At 49.2% G+C, this 16205-nt stretch overlaps 1 long non-coding RNA gene across 1 annotated transcript; it reads left to right on the top strand.

Annotated features, from left to right (window-relative positions):
• The first annotated feature begins 6127 nt into the window (after positions 1-6127).
• LOC122205310 lies at positions 6128-8057 on the top strand. The gene is made up of 3 exons (XR_006195995.1): positions 6128-6240; positions 6672-6838; positions 8002-8057. It is a non-coding gene; the product is annotated as an uncharacterized LOC122205310 (long non-coding RNA).
• Positions 8058-16205: the final 8148 nt, after the last annotated feature.

The following is a 16205-nucleotide window of genomic DNA, read 5'->3' as shown; positions in this document are numbered from 1 at the left end:
AGCAGGCAGAGGACAGGAGTCTTCAGGGGGATCTGCACCCCCTTCCAGGGCTCACCTCGCCAGCTGAGTCTGCAGCAGACCCGGGAGCAGAGAAGCAGGGGACTTGAGAAGGGGGACAGGGGACAGGACGGACTTGGGAAGTAATTGGTTTTCCTTCCCATTTCACAGATGGGCACGCTGAGATGCTCCGAGGGAAAGGGTTTGACCAGTCACAGAATAAACTGTGTGTATGTTTACGTGCATGGACGTGTCTGTTGATGCATAATACACACGGAGAAGATACACCTTATGAATGTGATATTCCACGCCCACGGATCCAGACACACGACACCAGCCATGCTGCCTCCCCGTCACACCCTCAGAGGCAACCACTTCTCAGAGCACTGTCACCACCAGGCACGTTCGACCCTGAACTCGGAATCAGTGGACTCTCCTGCTCAGCATCACGTCTGTGACATTCCTAAAGCTGCAGGAAGTGGTACTTTGTCAGCTTGCATCGCTGGGTAGTGCCTCCGTTATCTGAACAGAACAAAGTGCGTTAATCCATTAAATGTCGACAGACACTGGGTCCTTCCCGGTTGGGGGCGAGTATATCACTGCTCGTGTGAATATTCTCACAGCGTCACTGGAGGTCACACATGTGCACACGTGCGGATCGCGCACCTTGAGGTGTGACAGCCCAGGGTGTGCTGGGGTGAATCTTCGGCAGACAATACGCCCAAACGTTGTCCAAAGTGGTGACAGCCACCGGCGTGCCCGGGAGCAGCCGGTGCCTCCCGTGTCTGTGGAGCAGACCCTGAGGTGTGGGCCCTGGTCCTCGCTCTGCTGTGACGTCCCTGCGACCCTGAAACGTGTGTCACTTCTTGGGTTCTCCGTCCTTTCCTCTGACAAGTGCTAATGCACCTTCAGGCCCTCCCCTCACCCTGACTCTAGAAGACATACTTGCATATCTGTTCAGGGACAGTGTGTGTATATTATGAGGAAAGCATGTTAGAAATCTCTGAAGTTGAGGTGCACCGGGGGCTCAGTGGATTAAGCGTCGTCTCTCGATTTTGTTTCATGAGTTCGAGCCCCACGTCGGGCTCTGTGCTGACAGCGTGGAGCCTGCTTGAGATTTTCTCTCTCTCTGTCTTTCTGACCCTCCCCCACTCATGCTCGCTCTCCCTCTGTCTCTCAAAATAAATAAACTATAAAAAATATTTTTAAAACATGTTAAAGTTGAGGCTACAAAAGTACTTTCATGCTGATGGGGCATACATCAGGATTTTGCTTCAAAATGCAAGCTCTTCTGATTATTTAAATCACTCTGGAAGTAATGATAGAATAAATTTGCTGACATGAGCACAAAGGAACACAAATTCTGTTCTACAGAAAGCCGTTTCTGACAAATACACAAAGAACAGAAGAAAGCGCTTCACTCTGCTGGGTATTTGAAATGCTGACAGTAAACCGTCACATGCCTGACCCTCAGGCAGGGCTCAGCGATATCTCGGGATAGAAGCCAAATTCTGCGTGATGGAAACACGTGTACCTGCTCTTATAGGGTCCCTCGCTCCCTCTAGCACGTGTCACCGCAGGTACATCTGGAGGGAGAATGTGAGCACTTTCTACTGATCAATCAAGAAAGTCGTTACTACCGGCCTGTGAAAGGGGGGTGAGGGAAGACCCAGTGGCCATCCCCAGCCACCTCCCCGGGTTTTACGCCTATCCGAGGGAAGCCGACAGTGTCATGGAAAAACTCGCACCAGAACTGCACCCTGAAGTTGAGGGGGCTATTGCGGTCACCAGGAAGATGACAAACACTGCCCCGGAGCTGGTGGGCCCCAACACTGTCCCCTCGTAACAGAGAACACAGGGAAAGGGCCAAGAGAGTGGGGCGTGTCGTGTGGCAGGATATACCTGTGTCCACCACGGGAGAACTGGATCCAGGACTCTGACCGGATCCCGGGATCTTAATCACCTTTCTGGGCCACTTAACCTTGCTCCATTCCCATGTTTTCCCATGAAGCTTTCAGTGAGGTGCTTCATAAAGCAAAGGGTCAGGAAGTGTTGGCGAGGTAGAGTTTTATTTAATATAAACTGTTCACCCTCCAGGAAGGTTGCCGTTGGGATGAGCGGCAGAATATATGGCGTAGGAAAACTCAAAGTGGGGGAGGAAACAGCCCATCCACAAGCCAGAAACAGTGAGGAATCACCGCCAGAGGCCTCACGGATGAGCCGCATTCGGAGGATGAGCACAACGAGGGAATGTGCACAATGAGGCCATGAGGCTGTGGGCGAAGGCACTGTAAACCTCGCTGACATTCCCAAGCAAAGGTGGGTATTTGCCCTCTAGCCTCGGGACCCACAAGGCACTGGGCAATCTCAGGATCACGGCTGAACTGTCTGCCCCATACAGCAGAGGGGAGGGCGTGGAGGGGCCCTGAGTGGATGGACGCCAACGCCACTCCCAGAGTATGGACACCCGGTCTCGGTTCCCGCAGTTACAGCCCAGTCCTAAATGTGGCCAAAGCCATTCCCGTAATGATGAAAAGGGGGCACAAAAAGAAAACTGTATTAAAAAGAAGAGAGACATCCCATGAATCTAAGGACACAGCACCTGTGAGAACAAACATCCCCAGGAAAACGGAAGGGTGGATGAACATTACAACCACCCAATCAGAACAAGCCTTCAGGAGGAAGAGACACTAAAAATGAGGAAGCAAAGAGTGAAGTAGAGAAGGCAGGAATGCTGGTCGGTGATGACAAAGGCACTCCAAAGCTGAGGGATGCATGAGGGGTTGAGAAAACATGCAGGATGTGCGTAAAACTTGGAGGAAAAATGGACAAATGTATGAACATAAGTCCAGAAAAGCCACAGAGCAAGGAGAACAGACCCAGGAAAGGCACAGTGGTCCTCGTGATGAGAAAACTGAAGAAATGGAATGAAATCAATAACCAAAGAAACAGTTGAAACAAATCTCTGAGCCCAAGAAAGATTTAAGGATCAGGGGCCAGCAAGATTTAATGGGAAAAACAGACAACCCCATCAGTCTTTAAAAAGAGTTCAGGGGGCGCCTGGGTGGCTCAGTCGGTTAAGCGTCCGACTTCGGCTCAGGTCATGATCTCACGGTCTGTGAATTCAAGCCCCGCGTCAGGCTCTGTGCTGACAGCTCAGAGCCTGGAGCCTGTTTCAGATTCTGTGTCTCCCTCTCTCTCTGCCCCTCCCCTGTTCACACTCTGTCTCTCTCTGTCTCAAAAATAAATAAACGTTAAAAAAAATTAAAAAAAAAAAGAGTTCAGGATGTGTAGGTGAAGGAAAATACAAAGCCACCTGCAAAATAAGCACATATTTGTTTCCTATTCTACAACACTACCATTATAACAAAATGGCACATGTTTGACATAGTGTTGAACAGAAACCATCTTAACTGTAAATTTTCTAGACTAGATTTCACTCATGAATAAAGACAAAAGAATGGCATTTTCAGATATCCAGGGAGTAGAACATCAAAGTATATGCTTCCTGGAAAACACTGCCTGAAAATTAGCAAGATTAACCAGGACACAGAACTCACCACAGTGGGTCATGAAAGGAAATCATGGGAAGCATCAGAGCCATACTTACAATACCAATGTTTGCTGTAAATTTTGGTTGAAAATCTAATGCAAGGAAGAAAATAATTCTTGAAAGGCAAGTTAAATCTTGTGTTAAAAAAAAACTAACATTGAGCTGGCCCTAGTGGAACAATAATACCAAGAAATGTAATAGAAATAAAGATGGGGAAAATTAAGAGAAATAAAGCTTGTTTAAAATAGTCCCATCTTAGAGGCACCTGGGTGGCTTAGTTAGTTAAGTGTCCAACTTCAGCTCAGGTCATTATCTCACAGCTTGTGAGTTTGAGCCCCATGTTGGGCTCTGTGTTGACAACTCGGAGCCTGGAGCCCACTTTGGATTCTGTGTCTCCCTCTCTCTCTGCCCCTCCCCTGCTCATGCTCTGTCTCTCTCTCTCTGTTTCTCAAAAGTGAATAAAACATTTTTAAAAAATTAAAAATAAATAAATAAGTAAATAAATAAATTAGCCATCTTATCTATATGTTGGGCAGAGAAAGGAATTTAATATAAACTGAGTGACTGTCAACACTGAGCATGAAAGGAAAAGAGTGTTCAATATTAGGATTGAAAGAATACATAACTTCCAGAATATTAAATAAATATATGAAAAAGGAGACATCCACTTGCAAGAGCAAGGCAGTGGGGAAAGAAGTTATAAAATAAAACTAAAATAATAATAGACAATTTACAGATTACAATAAATGTAAATGGGTTATATTCTCCTCTTAAAAGTGATTCTACATTGAGGCAAAAATAAAACCAATTTTCATTTATGAAGCACATGATAAAAAGAAAATATGCAACAAACAAAGATGTGGTAGACTGCATTAATGATCCCGGTTCATCAGCACCATTTCAACCCATGCAAAGTTGCATCCCCCCAACTATGGGTCACGAAATTCCCCAATACTGGGCTCAGTCATGTGATTGGCCAATGAGACACTAGTCAACATGATGTAAGAAGCATCTTGGAAATTTCTCATCCCGTCCTGTGCTCTGCAGTCACCAGGAGAAGATAATGGTCCATTGGTTCCAGGGAAAGGATGTAAGAGGTGTGCAGTGGGGCCACCCCAGGCTGATCCTAGCCCTGCTCACCCAGCCCAGGACTGACCCCTGAACCACGAGTGACTCCAGCCAAGGTCAGCTTGGAAGGTTTGGAAGAGTGGAAGCCCCAGATTCAGGAAAACAAATTGTTACTGTTGCATGCCATTGATCACGCCTTATCATCCAGAGAAAGCTCACTAATATATTAGCTCAGGTTTTTCCAACCTTGGCGCCATTGGGGTTTGGGGTGGGATAATTTTTACTTGATGCTGTCAACAAACAGACTTCAGGTGACATTATGGAACACTCCCCAACAACAGCAGAGCAGAAACCCTTCCCAAGCACTTGAGGAAGCATGAGGGAGAGGTTTGTGTTGACAGAAGAGCTCTGTATGTTGACATGCTGATGGTGGTTTGGTCACACAAATCCACATGTGGCTGAAGTGGTATAGGCCACCCCCAAAGGGAGAGGTACACACAAAACTGGTGACATAACAGTCAACTCCACTCTTTTTATACTGTACTTAGTTACATAATGTGTCAGCAGGGGACAGGGGACACGGGGCTCATCTCTACAACTTCCCCTGAAGGGAATCTATAATTATTTATAAATAAAAAGTAGCAAATACACACAGTATGCTTACAGCCCGTATCCTCCTATACAACCTAAACAAAAGTACGAACCAGAAGACCGGCCAAGGCAAATGTGACCTGGAGTTGCATTTCATGCTGAGTTTAACACTGGCCTTCTTTGAACTGGGTTAGCACCTGTGGCTCTGTCCCTTCTCTGTTTAAGTAAGTAATTCCGATTAAATTAATGCTGTCTGGTGACAGAGCAGTCTTGAACAGAAGCATAAATCTGGTCTTGGAAATTTCAAGGCAGTGCTAAGTAATGATATGTTCATCCACGAGATCCGGCATACGCTTGCATTTTTATTTAGCCTTCATGTATTATCAAAATGAGGAAACAAAATGAAACATTAATTTTCAGAAATCTCACAAAATTCTGAGAATAACTGCTTCCGATTAAAGAAATATGGCACGTCACATCTAGCTCAACTGTATAATGTGTATGTTATATTTTGTTTCAGCCTTGGCATCCTCCGTGGATGTCCCGACCTTGGAAAGGGTGATAGATTGATGCATAAAAAGAGACAAGATGAGAGTAATGTGCGAAAAGACTCACGAGTGATATGGTGTTTTTAAAAGCAAAATACATGGCTGCACGTATTTGCTCTAAATCCTAATTTTGTTTTCTTGCATGTGTGAGCATCTGTGGGTCGGAAGACAACTGTGTGTCAGGAGTGGTGTTACCTGTGTAGCGATATGACACAGGTGTATACAACTTCTATAATTTCCATGGGTTTCTGATATGGAATAAAGAATATGTATTACTTTGACCAAGTAATCATATTGTTCAAAACAGATTATATGACAAATGTTCTTTATGTTGTCATAGTTGTGTGCCCCGCCTTCCAGCACTGGATGTCCCCGGCCCCATGCTGCAGAATGGCAGTTTTCCTGCTTACCTTCATGTTGAAATAGACTTCACACTATCCAGGTGATGAAAATAATCTCCAGGGACTAAGTCATTCTTTGAAGGTATGATTTGAATGTGATTCTATTCAGTGTGGTGCCCCCAGAATCTAGAACCTTGTCTGGGTTGTTGTTTTTTGTCAAGGAACCAGCTTGAATTTATTTATAAGTTCCAATATATCTGTTTTTAATGTATCTTTGTTCTCTGGGGGAAATCATGTATGCCTATCATAAATTAGAAACAAACACTTAAAAGTGTAAGTAACAGGTCAAAGTAAAATGGAATTGAACCACAAAGTTCAGTAACTGCCGCCATTTTGGTAAACCTACCTCGAAACACACATCCCTATCCACACCTGCAGAAGCAGATTATAAAGTACAAAACTTCACATCACCGAGCCACATGTTGTTTCATTACTTGATTTTTAAATTCCGAATTATGTTGTAAACCCTTTCTAGGAAAACAAATGTAAGTAAATGTCATCTCTTTAAAATAGATGAACTGAATCTGTGTACCATGGAACATAAAATTGTGGGGGAATGTGTAACCTACTGGCCTTAGATGTGAAACCATAAAATTATGAGCTACTGAAACCAGGAAAACATACCTAAAAAAAGAAAGAAAACATCCTTGGACTTGAAGAAAGATGTATAAACACAAAAGGTGAGCCAGAGTTTCCTGTCACTGGCAGTTTTCCAAATGCATCCCACAGTTTCTGCAGAGTCCTCGAAGGACAGCAGGATGCGGTCACTGTCCCTGTAGGGAGCCTAGAGTGCTGCAGGACACATATCTGTGGGACAGCTCTTGTGATTAGCACGTGTATAGGAAGCATGTACGATTTACTGGAAAGAAGCCCCAGAGCCGGGCCTTCTGAGACCTGAGGAGGAGCACATCTGCTCAGGGAGGAAAGAATCCAGGGAGGTGTTCAAGATGTTCAAAGGCTGCTGCCTTTCCCTGTTAAAAACACCAACAACATAACAATGCAGGGAAATGATTCGACCTGACGTTTCACTGTATGCACATAGCAGGTACTCTACACCACTTTGCTCCCAAATGTTTCTCCTTAAATGAACCTGATAAATGACAGTATCAGGGAAGACATTCCAAGGCTTACCAAGTCACCATCAACTCAGCTTTGGAAACAGGGCTTTCGGTACCTCCCGTCCTCCAGCCCAGGAATTTAACACGCAGGTGCTTTTAAAATAATTACCTTGTTTTGCATTCTGTATGTTAATATTACATTCCCAGAGTAGAGAGCACACACAGCATCCACTGACTTGGCCAAGTAGGCTGTGCCCTTAATAGTCTGGTTGCACATTGTCTTGGCTTAATGGGGAGCGTAACTGTGGGGCAAAGTGCAGGCAGAAATCTGTAGAGAACGAGTTTGGCTCCAGAAACCCTAGGAACATGAGGCCGGGTCCCAACTGTGCAGGTGTGGACAAGTATTCAAATTTGACAGCCCTCCCCCCAGCCCTGTTTCTTCCACTAAAACTGAACAGAGCAAAACCGACTTAGAAATTAGAGGGATATCGTGCTAGAGAATCTTGCCCGTCACAAGAGCACTGCTGTCAAGAACACCCCCCTCCCCTGTTTCTAATTAAGAGTCTCAGCACCCTGTAAACCCCCAGGGGGTGCATGGCTTCAGATTTCTCAACACCTCCGACTAAGTACCAGCCTCACACACCCGTGTCTTTGCCTTTGGAAAACATGTTGTAACAGTGTAGGCATCTGGTTGAATGTCACAAATTTATATGCACAAAATACTTACTCCCTACCTTGAATCTACTGGTTCTTTTATATTTACAATTTTGTTTTATTATCAACAGGAGAAATGCGTGGTGACAAGGGCAATAATACAATTTGCAAAACTGGCTTGACGGTCCTTTGAGTAAGTGTCACCTAGTGGGTGCTGGAAAACGCCACAGGAGTTACCATAGAAACTGATGAAGATTCCTGAAAATAGTTAGGGACTAAACCATTGGTCCACCTGGGGCCGGGACGCATGCGTTTCCATGGGAACGGAAGCTGTTGCTGCTGGGTGATATGAGGGAGATGGAAGGGCATGGCTTCCGGGAGTCATGCGTTTACTGGAAACGTGGTTAAAAGTCCTAGTACAGCTTTGTCAGGCACAGATTCAGTGTGACCTTCTGTAGGGAAATTGAACATAAGTGATGAGGTTTGGGGTGTCGGGGGGTGGGGATCTGGAGCCAACAGCCAAGAAAGAATTCTTGAAGATGTCTTTGGTGCATAAAGGTGGTTTATTAAAGCACAGGGACAGGACCCATGGGCAGGAGGAGCTGCACTGGGGTCGTGACGGGTAACTCATCACATACCCTCAGCTTGGGAGGGGCGGGGATAGACTAAGTCTCTTAGGAATTTTGGAAGCAAGGTTTCCAGGACCTTGAGGGGGTCGCTGTGGCCAGGGAAACGCCATTTATTACCATTTAGTGAAACCTCCGTCCTGAGACCCCTCGGATATCGGGGGCCCTAAGCCTGGAGCATGATGCCAGCGTGTGTCCTGGGGCAGTTGAGATAAAGGAAGGAGACTTACAGGGTCCTCGAGGTGGGGTGATGTGAAGCTGAGATTCCCTTCTGTCCCCCGCAAAGTGTCATCATGGAGGCAGCTGAGCCCCTGGAGGGAGGTCACTGTGCCGGTTTCAAGGACTGGTCAGTGAGCCGTAGGCAGTAAGGGGATTTGATGTTTCATTTGCCTCCATTTCCCATGTCACCACGGCAAACACTTGAACCCCCTTCCTGTGTTCTTGGGCGGCCAGGAGTGTCTGAGGAACATCACACAGATCCACCTGGGGGAGGGGTGCTGTCCACCTGTGCTCTGCCCTCAGCCCACCCCAAGCTCCCTTATCAATAAGTGTATTCTATTTATATTAAATACACATAAACGTGTGTGCATACATATATATATTCAGTCCCCCCAGGTGAAGACCACAGTTGACAGAGGTGGGTTGACACTCACTAGAACGGGGAGGACCCCTCCCCTGGAGAACCGTGGGCCGTCTCAGTTAAAGGGCGCAGGCAACTGTATTTGGGGGGAGGGTCCAAGAAGGCGGGGTTTTGTTCTAGATTGGATGCTGTCAGACAGTGGGGGCAATTCTGTGGCTACATGAGGAAGGCACTCGCCTGGTAAAAGGGAGTTGTTGGTATTTTGTAAGCTGCCCAGTGACGCGTGTCTGTGCACAAATTATTCTGCCCCATTTTGTCATGGTCCCAGAGTAAACTGTCTGAGGTTTGTATTCCGTGAGATTGTTTTTGTCTCATAGCAGAAGACCAATCACAAAGAGGCTGTTAGTGTCAGGGGCTCCTTGGTGGGTAGACAGATAGATGATAGATACATAGATACATAGATACATAGATGACAGATAGATGACAGATAGATAGATAGATAGATACATGGATGACAGATAGATGACAGATAAATGATAGATAGATACATAGATACATAGATGACAGATGATAGATAGATAGATAGATAGATGACAGATAGCTGACAGATAGGTGATAGATAGATACATACATACATACATACATGACAGATAGATGACAGATAGATGATAGATAGATAGATAGATAGATAGATAGATACATAGATAGATAGATACGTAGATAGATACATAGATAGATAGATACGTAGATAGATACATAGATACAGATAGATGATAGAGAGATAATAGGCAAATGATAGATGATAGATATTTAGATAGATATTTGGATAGACAGATAACTGAGAGATAACAGATGAATAACAGACAGATGGTGGACAGTCAGGGCCTCAGCACTAACCCCTTGAGGCCCCCCATGACTAACGGTCAATCCACCTAAGCAAACGGTCACACAAATAAATCTGTGCACTTGCCAAGGTCCAAACTGCCGAGTGCTTTCTATGGCCATCGTGTTAAATATAAAAGTTTTTAAGTGACAAGGGGAAATGCTCTTGACCTAATGTTAAAAACTGAAGGTAGGGTAAAAATAGACACAGATGGGGGTATGGCCACAGGTGCAGACGCACACCCTAATCAGGAGTGACACCTGGAGAATGGAGGGTCGTCCTCGGCACCTTGTCCAGACCCCACCTGGGCCACGCGTGTGGCTGAGAGAAAGACTGGAGTCCTCAGGACCGCCCCACCCCCTGCCCCTGACCTCTCATTCTTGATGGCTGCCACGTCCTGCTCCCCCCCTCCCCGTGAGGCCCCACCTGCGAGTTGGGAGCTGGGACACTGTGTCCCTCCCCGTCAGCACAGACCTGCCCGTCTTCCAACCTGCCCCAGTGTTCGCTTGCTCGCTGCACTGAGCCTTATTGTTTTTCTCCCTCAAAACTCCAAGTGCAGGCTGGCAGTGACCTCTGCCTGTGACCTCTGCCCATCTTGTTGGCTAACAGCCTCGCAGCACCTGGAACAGAGCCTGCAGCGCTAACGCCCTGTCCCCAGCCCCAGGAAATGCACGTAACCAAGTAACACCACATTCAAGATACTGTCTGAGGAGCTGTGATCACCAGCTGTTGGACTGACGGCTGGTTTTTCTTCTTTAACTACCACTTGGCTTTGTTTTCCGTATGTGTATAATGTTCACGTATATACATTCTATTTTCTGCTCGCAGAGAAAATAGGGCAAGAATGGTCTCCTTAAGATCTCACCTGCCTCCAGGGTGCCTGGGGGACTCACTCGGTTGAGCTCAGGTCATGATCTCACAGTTCGTGTGTTGGAGCCTCGCATCAGACTCTGTGCTGACAGCTCAAAGCCTGGAGCCTGCTTGGGGTTCTCTGTCTCTCCTCTCTCTCTGCCTCTCTCCTGCTCAAGCTCTTTCTCTCTCTCTCTCTTTCACAAATAGGTAAATAAAACTTTAGAAAACAAATAAGATCTCACATGCCTTGTTTCATTGAACAAATACTGATTGAACATTGATTCCTCCACCATCGAGAAGACATAGGCTTTCTTAGTTATAGTAGGTACACATGACATAAGCAACATGAACAGTCATTGGCCGCCAAGGACCAGGCCACTGGGACAGATTTCAGCAGAAGGCAGAGGCGCGGAGAGAGCTTGGACCTGGAAGGTCGGGGTGTCTTCGGGGAAAGTGTCAGAGCCACAGGAAGGCAGGTGGGCCGGGAAGCTCCACTCACCTGTTCCTCCTCTAGGGACACCTGCCCCTCCCTGCCCACGGCCCCCGGGGAGCAGATTCCCCAGGCAGACTTCTCTGTGGCCAAGCTAATCCATTTCTCCTTCCAGAGCCACACACACCTCCCTCAAGGACCAGAGAGTTCTTTATTCCGGTAATTCTCTACACCTTGGCAGGCGAGAAAAAAAAACAAACACAGCCATATTGACAACATGATCTTCCGGAAAATGTCTTCTCCATCCTGAAAGGGTCCTGTGGTGCGTATTTAACGTATAGTGTTACAACATTCAGTGTCCCTTCAGTGCACTGGGTGAGTGGGGACATCACACTCCACGTGGTCAAGGGGTGCCTCCTGGAGCCCTGCACACACAGGATGGGGTAGGTCGGAGCCCCGCGGAGGGGGGTGAGGACACCCACTCCCCATCTCTTGTGCCAGCTCCCACTGGCCCTTTCTCTGCCATCACGCTCAGCATCAAGCTCGTAAACCAAACGTTTTCCCGTTTTATGAACTCGGCCAGCGACCCCAGTCGCTCTCTTGCAAAGGGCACAGTGTACTCTTGGAGGGAGGGGCTCACACAGCCTGGCGAGGGCTAGAAGTCTGCAGCGTTGATGGTCCTGAGGTCCCAGCACCTACAGACGTTCTTGTGCAAAACACTCCACAGCACAATCAGGGCCGCACAAGTATTTGAAAGCTGGAGCGAGGTGGCACTCAGCGTGGACTCTGACCCTGGAGCAGGCGCGGGCGGTGTGTTCACGTCCCCGGGACCACTCTGAGCTCTGTCCCCAGCTCCCGGTGCCTCCCAGGGCTTTCTTCAGCAGACTGCCGCCTGGAAGCCGAGAGGGGACGTGGCCAGGGATGGGAGTGAAAACCCAGCTCCTTCCTCAGGGCAAACTCTGCAAACAGGCTTCCCGTCCCTGCAGGTGCCCCCCAGGCATCACCCAGGCCCCAGACTTGGCCTGAGTCTTCATTTGTCCCTTTCCTGACCCCCGCCCCGCACCTCCTCTGGATCCCTTCCTAATTTCTTCTTGGAGCAGAGGCTTAATAAACCTCTCGCACATGAAGCCTGGGCTCGGTGCACCTGCTCTGGGAGCACCTGACCCAGACGGGCCCCCGATGGGAGCACCAGGACCAGTGTGGCACCTGGTGGCCAGTCAGTTGGGGATCCTACCTCGGCTCAGGTCATGATCTCACATATCGTGGGTTCGAGCCCCGCGTGGGGCTCTGTGCTGACAGCTTGAAGCCTGGAGCCTGCTTCGGATTCTGTGTGTTCCTCTCTCTCTCTGCCCCTCCCCTGCTCATGCTCTGTCTCTCTCAAAAATAAATAAACATTAAAAAAAATGTTTAAAAAAGGACATGTGGCTTTATCCCTGGGCACCAGGAAGGGGCTATTCAGGGCAAGAGTAACGCATCTGACGTAGAGTCGTTTTATTTCGAACAGTGTCTAGCTTGACCCTCGGGCGGCACTCTCCTGGGTGACTTCAGTTGTGGGGGTAGGCGGTCTTCAACTCAAGCGTAAGCATATTCCTCCAACAGGCTTCCTAGCTCTTACAGGAGGAGGCCCACCGGGGAGGCGGGGCAGGGCTCTTGCCTCTGAAGAGCAGGACTACGTGCCACTGGGCCTCCTCGTCTCCAGGAGGCGACGCTTACGTGACCTCCAGCCACGCGAAACCTAACACCTGCCATGACTCACAAGCTCACCTTCAGAGGGGGATCCCGACTGCACACACGGAACCCACAGGCAGGCGTTTCTAATCCCCCCGGCAACGCTGCGCCGGGAGAAGCGACAGCTGCTCTCATGTTCCCAGATGGCATATCTTTCCTGGCACTGGCGCCCGAAGGGCGCAGGGAAACCAGAAGTGAAAGCCCAGCACCTGCCGGGGCCTGAGTCAGGCTGGGCTCGCCAGCCCGGCTGCGGCTTACCCACCGATGGCTCAGCGCTGTAAGTCATAGCTCGGAGTCACAGGTAACCGAGCCCAGGATGGAGTGAGCAAGTTCGGACAAGGAAACTATGCAGCTTGGAAATCACCTCTGTCCCCAATTCGTTTTGCTCTACTCCCTGCATTTCATGGAATCCAAGAAGGTAACGCACCAAGCGGTCACCGAATCCCAGTGCAGGGACAGCCGAGCTGGCCAGGGTCACACGGAGCCCTATGCAGCACTGCCCGATAACGGCCAGCTAGCGGCCCAGGAAGAGCTTCCTGGTGTCTTCAGAACCAACCCTCTACTCCAGGGTAGATGGTGCGAAACTTCGGGGCTGAATTTACCCCCATAATTAAAGTTTATTTATTTATTTTGAGAGAGAGAGAGAGAGAGAGAGAGAATGCCAAGCAGGTTCCTCGCTGTCAGCTCAGAGCCCGACGCAGGGCTCAATCCCCCAAACTGTGACATCATGGCCTGAGCTGAAATCAAGAGTCACTCAACCGACTGAGCCACCCAGGCGCCCTATCTCTGTTTACTGTCAACATAGGTTATCGAAGACCTTAGGCCGCAACTTTCTCATGCAGAAAAACACCTCCCTTTGCTTGCACAGTATTGTCTCTTGGGATGAGGCCGTGCCCGTAAGGCTATTCTGAGTGAGAGCTCTTCCAGGAGGGACTTCAGAGAGAACAGAAATGTTTGCAGAGATTCTCTGGTTGAGCCAGGGGTTCACGCCTCCTGTTTTCAGTGGAAATGGTATAAACACTGGGTCAATGTTTGCGTAAAGGCGTGCTGTCTATTCAAAGCTGATCCAAGGCCATGACTGACCCTCTGCCTTCAAGTCAGACTCGTCCACCTGAGCAACACACACTGCTCAGTCCTCATATCAAAAATCCCTCAGTTTGTCTCGAACAAAGTCAACTGAATCTTCAGTTCATTTCGAATGCTGAAATCATTCTTTAATTCTGGAAAAACATCCCCAAATTCATGCTGACTTTTTAAATAATTCACCCAGTGAAGCCTTCTCGTTCCTTAGTTGGTCTTCAAGGTCTCTTCAGCAAAAGGAATATGCAAATCAAAGAAAATCAAATAATATTATTGTACCTACAGGAGCCTGTTGAACACGTTAAAGAAATAATTGAACAAAATGTTTCCCTTTAAGCGAAAGGCTATTATGAAAAGGGACAGCATTAATTAGGAGCAGAAAAGGAAACTGTGACTGGAAATGGATCATTATTACAGCACTTGCCGTGACCACGTTAGAAATGGGTGTCACCCCCTCGGGGACTCCTTCCTTGTGCGTGGATGTCAGTAAATTCCCCTCCACACGTGGACGAGGGGAGTGTCACTGTCGTGTGAAGGGCAGGGACAGAAAGGAGGCCAGGCTCTCTCTTGTGCATGTTCGTGGACACAGGAGGCAACGCCACCCCAAAGATGGACACGTGAACTCCTCCATAGGAGGGGGCGGCCAGCACCTGCGGAAACCCACCGCCAGCAGGCAGCCCCCACAGCTGTCCACGTTATGTGGCTTGTGGCGGGAGACCAGCTCCCTGTGCTGGTGCTGAGCGTGTCTCCTTGTCAGGGGGACGTCAATGGCACGGGAAGCACACAGGGGCGTGTGACCCTGAGCAGGAGCACAATGCCGGGGACGGAGAACACGGGGTCACCGCCAGGAATCCGTAAGCAGGAAGCACGGGCAAGGAGCGCCAAGGCACCGTGGGGACGTAATTAAAAAGGGAGGAAGCTTAGGCACTCAGAATTTATCTCAGGGGCGCGGGGGAGGGGGGGGGCGGCGCTCAGTGGTTGAGCGCTGAGGTCATGGAGACCATTGGTGGGTTCAAGCCACCCCCCTGCCGTCAGACTGCACCCACAACTCATTGCCTGCCTGGGATTCTCTCTCTCTCTCTCTCTAACCCTCCTTCCCTCTCTCTCTCTTTCTTTCTCTCGTGCGCGTGCTAATAAATTAACAAACTTTAAAAAACAATTTATTTCAGATAAACAATGAATAATTTCAGTCTCGGCGTGTCTGGCGTGTCCCACGCAGTCGTGTTCTTTGACCTCGGGCTCGCGTGCCTGGGTGATGAGAAATAACTCCGATCTAAGTGGGCGCCCCGTGTTTGTATCCACTGAGTGAGGCGGCTCCGTGTGAGCCCCGCCTGCCTGGAACTGGAAGCTCAGCCCCACGGCCCCGTTCCCCCGGCCTCTGCAGAGCCGGCGGCCTCGCAGCGCTTGCCGTCCAAGGGCTTTGTCCTCATTCAAGGGGTAGGGAGCAGGCGCCTTAACGGGGCCGCATTATTCACGTGAGAACGTGCACGAGGTCAGCGTGCAGACACTGACCTTACATGCGAAAACACATGCACACATACACGCTTGCACAGTAGCACATGCACGCGCACGCAAAGCACGCACACGCGCTAATGCACGCACACGCACTAATGTATGCACACGCAAAGCACACACACGCGGTAATGCACACACACTCTAAAGCATGCACACGCACTAATGCACGCGCACGCAGAGCAAGCACACGCGCTAATGTACAAGCACGTGAACGCACGCACACGCTAAAGCACACAGAAGAGTCCGCGGCCCGCCCGCCTGCCTTGTGTGCACCCACCTCACGTCCTCAACGTCCCTTCCCTTCAGTGTCTGCTCCACTCTCAGCTATTAAATGACTTCTTCATGGTTTTCCAGTCTTCCACTTCTGTCTGTAAACCGTGTTTCCCCCCGAATCTCTCAGGCTCCCAGACGGGGATGCTGGGTCCCATCGGCCTGGGACGGGACACCTGCCCACGGCGGACACAAGGGACCCTGCGTCCCTCCCCCCACCCCCCGCAGTGCAGGTCCGGGCGCCTCCTCCCCTGGGCAGGGCTGGGCCCCAGCCAATGCCGCCGCTGCTGCCGCCACCGCCGGGTCTGCTCGGGTCCTCGAACCTGTGATTCACGCGTCTCCCCGAAGGCAAGGCCCCTGCACCTTCTGCA

The sequence above is a fragment of the Panthera leo genome, chromosome A2 (genome assembly GCF_018350215.1).
Source record: "Panthera leo isolate Ple1 chromosome A2, P.leo_Ple1_pat1.1, whole genome shotgun sequence".
Lineage (NCBI taxonomy): Eukaryota > Metazoa > Chordata > Mammalia > Carnivora > Felidae > Panthera > Panthera leo.
Note: the sequence above shows the minus strand (reverse complement) of the source record. Positions and strands in the feature narration are given on the sequence as shown.